General features: G+C 36.6%; 1 protein-coding gene across 1 annotated transcript in view; it reads left to right on the plus strand.

The window, feature by feature from the left end:
* The first annotated feature begins 3213 nt into the window (after positions 1 to 3213).
* LOC143018054 (sacsin-like) overlaps positions 3214 to 10000 on the plus strand; it is a 164337-nt gene continuing 157550 nt past the window's right edge. Inside the window, exon 1 of the mRNA XM_076173103.1 lies at positions 3214 to 3354. The gene's annotated coding sequence lies outside the window, so the exon portion shown is untranslated. The remainder of the gene's footprint in view (positions 3355 to 10000) is intronic.

Below are 10000 nucleotides of genomic sequence, written 5' to 3' on the forward strand. Positions count from 1 at the left end.
GTGTGTCCGTACGTGCGTGCGCGCGCGTGTGTTACCAGGGAAAATTAACGAAGACGAGTGTTTTCGTATAATCAAATCTTCAGTGCTAATCCCTTCTTTGTAATTAGTACTGAAATAAAATTATACGAAAGCACTCTGCTTCGTTAGTTTATTTTCCTGTTGAGTAAAAAAAAAAAAAAAAAAAAAAAAAAAAAAAACCAGTCACATGACGCCAGCATTACTGCTGCGCGGACGTTTCCGCTCTTTCACCAACGTCAGCGGCGGCGTTCAAGAGCGACGTGCAGGACGTTCTTGGTCGGCCAACTCCCAAGGCCTCTCAACACATCCCTAACATCCGCTGCTCCGCATCAGAAACCAAACACGCCATGCCCAGTGGGTTTGTGCATACATTATGGATGGATGTATGCATGGATATATATATATATATATATATATATATATATATGCGCATTATTTACTTAACTCGAGTATACTGGAAAGAAGCAACTACAAAATTCTCGTACCGAGCTTCAAATTAGGACTCCAATTTGTGGTATATCCTTATTTTCCAAATAGGGATATACGACAATTCATGTAGTATTCCAGCTCAGGCCATGTCAAATAAAGTATTCCAGATCTTTATGCATCTCCTTGGAAATTATTTTTCCACATCCTCTAGGTCTTTTCTCAATATGGTCTAGGTGTATGCGTGTTTATTCCCGTGTGTGTGAATGCATGCGCTTTGGTGTATGAAAACATGGAAGAATGTAAGTATGCACGTTTCATTGTTGTTTTCGATCACGTATTGGACTCGTGATCGATAGCTAACCCCCCCCCCAATGAGAGCTCAAAATTCGTATTTGGCCCGATCTATGGGTAATTCTGTGATCTAACGCACTAACACAAGCCCCTTGTCCACCAGAGTTGGAGTGCCGGCTCGTAGTACAGCTTTGGGTGAGGCTCGAACTCGGATAGCTGAATTATTAGTGGCTGAATGCTGTAGCTATTGCATCGTCAAACTGCGTATGTGTACATTTATATAAGTATGCATGCATGTCTGTATCTACAGAATGTATGTTTTATGCATACCAACTTGTATATATGTATGCATGTACATATATGTATTATACACACACACGTATATGTATGCATGCATATGTTCACATGTATGTATGCATGCTGTATGTACGAGTATGTTCTGTATGCAACAGAACGCCACTCCCTGCCCCTGGGTAACATTTACCAAGAACGTCATGCACGTCGTTCGTGAATGCCGGTGGGATGGGGGTAGGGGGGTGGAGATGGAGCGGAGCGAAAACGATCTATACGTCCAATGTTGCTGACGTGGCATTTGATGCCTTCAGTGGTAACGATGGAGAAGTGTGTAAACATCTACCTACCTATTTGTATTTTACGGGAAGGGGAGCTATGCTCGTTGTGTCCCGTCTTCATATCTCATTTTATCTAGATTGTTTTTAAATTCGTGTATTGTTTTTGCACACACCACTTTCTTATCTAACTTATTCCAAATGTCCAGGGAAAGCTATTTTTTTTTCAGAACTCTTCTATAAATATCTTTCTTGATTCTCTTTCCGTGTCCGTGTGTGTGTGTCTGTCTATTTACCTAGTTGTATTTTACGGGAAGGGGAGCTATGCTCGTGTGTCCCGTCTTCATATCTCATTTTATCTAAACTTTTTAAATTCGTGTATTGTTTTTGCACACACCACTTTCTCTTATAGCTTGTTCCAAATGTCTATTACTCTGTGGGGAAAGCTGTTCTTTTTCAGATCTCTTCTATAACTGTCCTTGATTTTCTTTACATGTCCTCTTGTATTTCTATCATCCCATTTTATTAGGTCCTCTCTATCAGTAGTTTCTAATCCTCTCGTGTGTGTGTGTGTATTCACTTGGTCTTTGGATCACGTGTTGGACTCGTGATCGACAGCTATTTCCCTACTGGAAGAGAGCTCAGAGCTCGTAGGTCCGATCTATGGGTAATGCTATGACCTTACACACACACACCCCCAACTCCCCGCCCACGAGAGTCAGAGTAACGACCCGAAGCGCAGCGGTACCGAAATAGTTTCGGCCCTGGGCAGGATTCGAACCAAGAACTACGAGCCATCATGGTAGCTACTCAGCGCTGTACCAACTGCGCCACCGAGAGAGAGAGAGAGAGAGAGAGAGAGAGAGAGAGAGAGAGAGAGAGAGAGAGAGAGAGAGAGAGAGAGAGAGAGAGAGAGAGAGAGAGAGAGAGAGAGAGAGAGAGAGAGAGAGAGAGAGAGAGAGAGAGAGAGAGAGAGAGAGAGAGAGAGTGTGTGTGTGTGTGTGTGAATAATCAGCTTGTTCAGCGGTTACGAGAAGCTACTATTTGCCTTTTCACTCCAAGCGTATGTTAACATTAGGCCAAGTGTCGTTGGAAATTAAACGAGTTACTTCTGTCTCTTGTTCTCCAATTATATCTTGTGTAACTTCATGTGAATGTGCGTGCATGTTTGTCCGAGCAATATTTAAACATGCACGTCTGGATACTTGCATGTGTACATTTATGATGTATTTGTGTATGTGTCTATATGTGTGTATGTATGCCCGCATTCACTTTAATGCTCTACAGTACAGTATGATCTATTTGTACACGAGTAATAACATTATTTTGCGCAGATACTCTACATGAAATATATTTCTTGATTTTTTCTCATGCTTCTGTGCATGTAATTGTTCACTTATTTATTCAATTGTTGATAGACTAATTTCCCATTGTTCTTCAACTTAAAATGAATCGTAGTCATTCTATGTAATATCTTAGCATATTCAATTTAAATCGTAGCACGATGCATTACGGTTGTAAATAATGGTAATAGTAATATTAATAATAATGAAAAGAATAATAATAAAATAAAAATAAAATTGCATCGCTGCACAGCGAGCCGGCAGACTAATCCTGGTGGGCAATAAATTGTATGTTTGTGTGTGTGTAAGGTTACCGTTACAACATTACCCATATACCGGGCCATATAAGAGTTCTGAGCTCTCATCTATGAGGTTGGCAGCTGTCTATCACAAGTCCAGCACGTAGTCCAACACCATGATGGTGAATCGCACGAAGCACAAGTGTTGCAAGACGTCGAAAACGTTTTGTCCTACCCGCTGATAGCTCCTTACTTCTGGCCAATAGGCGAATACTACGTAGTCACGACGCAGCCAATGAGCTGTTCCCGGCACAAAACGTATGATCATTCGTATACAGTACATACAAAGTTCGGTTAGTAACAGAATGCGGTTGGATCGCTGAGTATAAAGACGTGAACTGTCTTCATTCAGACCCTAGTTATCTGAGCTGCACGTCGAGGAACATTCTCCTAAGATTCGTTGAGGTATTACTTTAGCTATATTTGTTAATATTTTCATGCATTTACTACAAGTGACAAAGGCAGTGGCTATTTTTATGACGAGGCGTAAGAATAGCTCTCAAGCTATTCCTACGACATGGTTGATAACCCTGTATCGTGAACTTTGAACTAAAATTTTATGACAATAACCTGACAATTCCCCCAGGAATGTCATTAGAAAATAAATGCGCAAATTTATCCTGTTGTTCATGACATATATTTATAAAGATGTCTTTGAATAGACAATTAAGTCTAGTTCTTACATTTGTTAAGGTCGTGTTCCAGTAGTAGATTTCGGCTGGTATACTCTACTTTCATGCTGATAGCAATAATGTATTGTAAAATACTGCTGCTCAGGCTTGAAACTTCTGTTAGGAGTACGATTAGTAGCTGATTGTATTGTTCTGGAGTTCCTGGTATAAATATTTTTCATACCTTTCCCAGCTGGAAATATTCTTTTAGAGCGTCAAATGAATCAAATAGCACTTGCTGCAAGTTATTTGAAATTAGTGGCAGCCATTTTGAATTTACTTTTAGTTCCAAAGTTGACAATAGAGGGTGCTATCAACCATGTCGAAAGAATAGCCAGACTATTCATACAACTGGTCAAATACTGCAGTCTTCAAAACGGGCGTGTATTTTATTTGTACATAAAATGAAATTTGCATCAATTTTACACACAGTAACTGTTCAAAGATGTGTTCTACTTGATTACATATTTCAAGTTTACTTATTTCAATTTGAAGTTAAGAGATCTTCTGTGGCATCTCCAACACAAGTTATCTAGTCAATAATTCCAGTTAAATTCTGTACATTTGAACACCATTAATTAATGCTAATGTTTATATCCCCTTGTACGTCTTTTATTATAATTAATCAGTATAACACCATTATTCATTAATGCTAATGTTTATATCCCTATGTACGTGTTTTATAATTATAATTAATCAGTATCGCTAATGGTAATGTAAGGGGGTGGGGGATGCCTCAGGGCGGCACGCTTTAGGGGACGGTACTTTTGGTGAAAAGAAGGTAAAAGAAATTCCCCGTAATGTACTTTTAATGCATGATATATCTATCATGAGTTGTGTGTATGAATGGTGTGTGTACAAATATTGTTTTGTAAATGAATTTTACATATGAATCGTGCTAGTAACCATCTGATGTCGGGGCCCCGATAGTAGGCGGTGACGGCATCCTCGGAAGTGCATTCCATAAAATCACAACCCTTACACTAAATTACTTGCATGTGTTGGATCTTGTGCTGCTCTCATTGTACGCAAAGAAGAATTTTCTCCATGTTATTCCAATCTTTTTAACATTTAACAACCTAGTTTAGGTCTTTTAGCTCTGGAATAAATATAGTTATTTGTCTGAACTTTCATCAATTCTGCTCTATTAGAAAGAAATCCTTTGGTCCAATACAATATAATGCCTTCGAATCAGTATGCTTCGAGCTTTAACTTGGCGTTAGCATTAAAAAAATATATATTAATTTTGTAAAATATACATCCACGCAATATTGAATATACGTTTTTCTTGGCGGAAATCAATAAGCTAAAAGCGATACAATAAACGTAGCCAGTGGGGCTGCTCGAGACTCCATCATTTTGATAGATGCGACGGTCGAAAAACTTAAAAGTATGATAATTACGTCTATTCTGACATGACCTAAAATCTGACCTCCAATTATTAATGCGATACCTGTAATTTTATAGTTCATCAGGGTCGTCGTTGCCCTCAGGATGTAGACTGTCGGTTTTAGTATCGTATCAAACTGCGGGGTAAACGAGACTTGCATGGCTTTAAGAATTGTACGAATCAGCTCCGTAGCACCGTTGTAAAAATATATACAGTGCGAGGTACTGACAAAAGTATTGGTGGCGTATTCCAGATCCTATAGTCACAGCTTCGTTCGGTAGTGTATTTGCTTACAGCAGGACTGGAAAGACATGGTGTTTCGATTGTATGATCTCTGCTTCATTTGGTAGTGTATGTGCCCAATAGCATTTTTTATTCATTTCAGCTAAGAACAATTTAATATGGTGATGTATCATAGTTTGAAAAATTAATATGTGAATTTATATTGCTCTATCATGTAGGTGTGCCGTTACGAAAAAAAATACCTATCATTATATGAATTTCAGCAATTTCACATTTATACATCAACATGGAAATTTTTTTCTTAACATCCTGTCTATCAGTGCAATCCCCATTAGTGACTTGAACTATAATTATGTCACCTCTTTCTCTATGATCTTTCATAGTTTGTACACCCAGTACTATCATTCTTTTCTCGTATGGTATATCTGCCAGGCTCGAAACCACTGGTTGCTACCCAATGTATTCTCTTGATCTATATCCTTCACTGTGTGGAGACCATATTACTGATGCATATTCCAGTCTTGGACATATCAGGGTTTCAATGAGTTTTTTCATCATCTCTTCATATAGAATGCCACAGCTTGAGCTGTAGTCCATGTCTCTCCCACAATATGGCTGATATAGATAAGTACTGGTAACAGGTCTTGTGTCAAGACTCCCAAGTCTTTCTCCTATTTTGCTTTTGTAATGTGTTCTCTTCCCAAGGAATAGTTTAAAGATTTTGCTGCTATTCCCCATTTCCTTTTATTTTTTCCCCATTTATTGCTCCATGCAAATAGAGTATCTAGGTCTTTTGCAATATTTGTGTGTGTGACTTCTGTCAACCTGGAAACTGACTCTCCAAATCCCTTGAGTTTAGTTGAATTGGTTAAGAACCATTGGTTTACAGAGGGAACATTGTGACCTTTGCAAAACTGGTTTCAAGACTGCTTCAAAGGTTTCAGAGTCCAGTTTGTTGATTTCGATTTCCCTAGTGTACCTTTAGGTGACCCACAAGAAATCCATGTTGGTAAATCTGAGGAACACTGTGGAGAGAGATGATTCTTGTCCAAAACATTGCCACAGCAACTGTCTCTTTCTTTATTAGCTCGTACAGCAAAACACTTGACCAACCCTTGAAACTGTCGTGTAATATATTTTAGAAAGGGTGTGGGTGTGTATGGGGGTGGAGTGGATGGTGGAAAACAAAGAAGGTTAAGGAGTGGTAATATGTAAATGATGTTTTGATTTATCCCGAACTGATTTCTCCCTATCTTCAGTGATTCTGCATAAGAGGACAAAGGTGGGCGGGTCGCTGATTAAATGAAGCTGCCTTGCTGTGGATATGTTGTGTCTTCCTGCATTACTTCTGACTCAGGGTGATGGGCGAAATGCAGGGATGACCCGTCATCCAGTAGGATTCAATGGAAAAGGGAGGAGTGATAAGCAACAGTGGAATGTGTTTGGATGAAATGGGTGGGAGTGGAATTAAATTAACCTTTTGACTTTGGCTACCACCCTTGGAAGGGGAAACCTTTGTATATGTATGTATGGAAGTGTGAAGCAGAAAGAAACATTAAAAAAAAATTATATGTAAAGCTTATGTATTGATTAAAATACCAATGTGGATTAATTTTCATATCTTCTATGTGGTATTAATATTTCATATAGGTACCATTAACGCAATTATGAAAATATATGTATGTATATATATAAATATGTGTGTGTGTATATATATTATATAAATAGTTTGCATGTGTATATATATATATATATATGTATTTATATATATGTATTAATACATTATATATATATATATATATGTATGTGTGTGTGTATATATATATATATATATATATATGTGTGTGTGTGTGTGTGTATATATAAATATATGTATATATATATGTGTATATATATGTATATATATATATATATGTATATATATATATATATGTGTGTGTGTATTTACCTAGTTGTACCTACTTGTATTTTACGGGAAGGGGAGCTATGCTCATGGTGTCCCATCTTCATATCTCATTTTATCTAAACTATCTTTAAATTCATGCATTGTTTTTGCACACCACTTTCTCATCTAACTTGTTCCAACTGTCTATTACTCTGTGAGGAAAGCTGCTCTTTTTCAGGTCTCTTCTATAGCTGTCTTTTTTTATTTTCTTTCCGTGTCCTCTTGTATTTCTGTCATCCCATTTTATCAGATTCTCTCTATCAGTAATTTCTATGCCTTTCATGATTCTGTAAATAGCTATCAAATCTCCTCTCTCTCTTTGCTCTAGTGTCTGTAGTTTAAGTTTTTCTAGTCTCTCTTCATATGATAGTTTTGAGAGTGTTGGTGCCAGTTTTGTAATTGCTCTTTGTATTCTTTCAAGTTTTTTTTATACATTTTTTTGTACTTGGTGACCATATCGTTGCTGCATATAATCTTGGTCTTATCAGGGTGATTAGGATTTTCTTCACCATTTCTTCAAACAGGTATGTAAATGCAACTTTGATTGTTCTTATTAAATTATAAGTTTCTCCAAAAATCTTATTTATATGTTTCTCAGGTGACATATTATTCATAACAATGACTCCCAGGTCCTTCTCATTTTCTACTTTTTTTATTCCTTCTCCCAATTTATATGCTCCTGTTATTCTGTTTTTGCTTTTTCCAAATTCCATTATACTACACTTTTTTGTATTGAACTCCATCTCCCACTTCCTACTCCATTCCTGGACTACATTTAGATCTCTCTGTAGTGATTCACAATCTTCTTCTGTTTTCACTCTTTTCAGTAGTTTTGCATCATCTGCAAAGAAGCTCATATAACTTTCAATTCCTTCCTCCATATCATTTATATATATAGCAAACATTATTGGGGCCAGAACTGTTCCCTGCGGAACACCGCTTATTACTTCATCCCATTTTGAGTGCTGGTTTCTTATCACTACTCTCATTTTTCTTTCTTGCAAAAAGTCTTCCATCCAATTTAGCAGTTTTCCCTGTATTCCTCCTTGAGTTTCTAATTTCTTAAGCAACTTCTTATGTGGTACTTTGTCAAAAGCTTTCTTTAAGTCTAGAAATGCACAGTCCGCCCATCCATCTCTTTCTTGTATTATATCTATTAGTCTTGAATAGAAACATATTAAATTGGTGACGCATGATCATCCTTGTCTGAATCCAAATTGCCTTGGATTTAACACTTTGTTTTTTTCTAAATATTTTACCCATCTATTTTTGATAATTCTTTCACAAATTTTTGCTATTGTACTTGTTAGAGAGACTGGTCTATAGTTGTTAGGGTCTTCTTTATTTCCTCCTTTATATATAGGTACTATATTTGCTTTTTTCCAATGTTCTGGAACTTTTCCTTCTTTCAAGGAACTATTTATTATGCTATGTATTTTGTCTGCCAGTTCATTCCTGCATTCTTTCAGTATCCAGTTTGCTATTTCATCTGGTCCATGCAATTTTCTGACATGAAGATTACTCAAGTGTGTTAATATTTCATTCTTTGTTACTTCTATTTTTTCCATAGGGGGGACTTTCTCTTTCCATTTGTTCTCTTCAGGTTGTATGTTCTCCCTTGTAAACACTGATTTAAAATGTTTGTTCATAATTTCCGCCATTTCCATTTCCTCAGTGTATTCAACTCCCTCTTGTCTTAATTTCTCCAAGTCTTGTTTGTTTTTCAGTTTATTGTTTACAAATCTGTAGAATAGTTTTGGTTGATCTTTACACTTTTCTATGATATCTTTTTCATATTTTCTCTTTTCCTCTCTGCACATTTGTACATATTGATTTCTATAACAGGAATATATTTTCCATTTTCAGGTCTTCTGTCTTTTTTCCATCTGGTCCAGGCTTTGTCTCTTTTGTCTTTTAACTCCCTACAACTTTTGTTGTACCAGCATTTTACATATTCTTTTTCTTGTTTTTGTCTTGGGACATACTTTTCCACTCCTTTTTTGTAAATTTTTGTCAAAATATTCCATTTCTCTTCTACTGTTGTTTCTTCTTTGTATATTTCTTCCCAGTTTTCCTTTTGAAAGAATTCTCTTATTTTATCAAAGTTTGTTTTTTCATACATCATTCTTCCTTTTCTATATTGTTCATTTCTTTTCATATATTTAATTTTCATTAAGTTCCAGTTCAATCAATATGTGGTCACTTTTACTTATTGGTGTTTTATATTCAATTTTGTCCACTATTCTAGGTTCGGATGTAATTACTAGGTCTAGTCTCGATGGCTCTTCTTCATTTCTATACCTAGTGTTCTCCTGTATCCATTGTGTCATTGTATGGTCAGTAACCATCTCAAGTAGAGCGTTTCCCCATGAGCCGTCTCCACCCTTTACTGTCATTTCTTCCCAGCAGATTTCTTTGCAATTAAAGTCACCCATCATAACTATTTTTCCTCCCTCTTCCATTATCTTGTTTAATGTTATCTTTGTGTCCTCTAACATACTTTTATGTTCACTCTCTTCCCATGAGGCTGTTTTTGGGGGCACATAATTTATCACAAACTTTCTGTTCTTCTTATCTCTGTCTTCTACTTCCATCATTATCATCTCTACTGTATTCTTTCCATATATGACACACTTCACGTTTATATCCTTCTTAGTCAGGAACATAACTCCACCCCCTTCCTTTTTCACTCTGTTTCTAATCCAATAATTATATGCATCATGTCCTACACTGTTGGGTGGTAATGGACCTTTTAATTTTGTTTCTACAATTCCCATTATGTCTGGTTCTTTTTCTTTCAAA

The sequence above is a fragment of the Oratosquilla oratoria genome, chromosome 34, assembly GCF_046742065.1.
Source record: "Oratosquilla oratoria isolate Oo_2021 chromosome 34, ASM4674206v1, whole genome shotgun sequence".
Taxonomy (NCBI): domain Eukaryota; kingdom Metazoa; phylum Arthropoda; class Malacostraca; order Stomatopoda; family Squillidae; genus Oratosquilla; species Oratosquilla oratoria.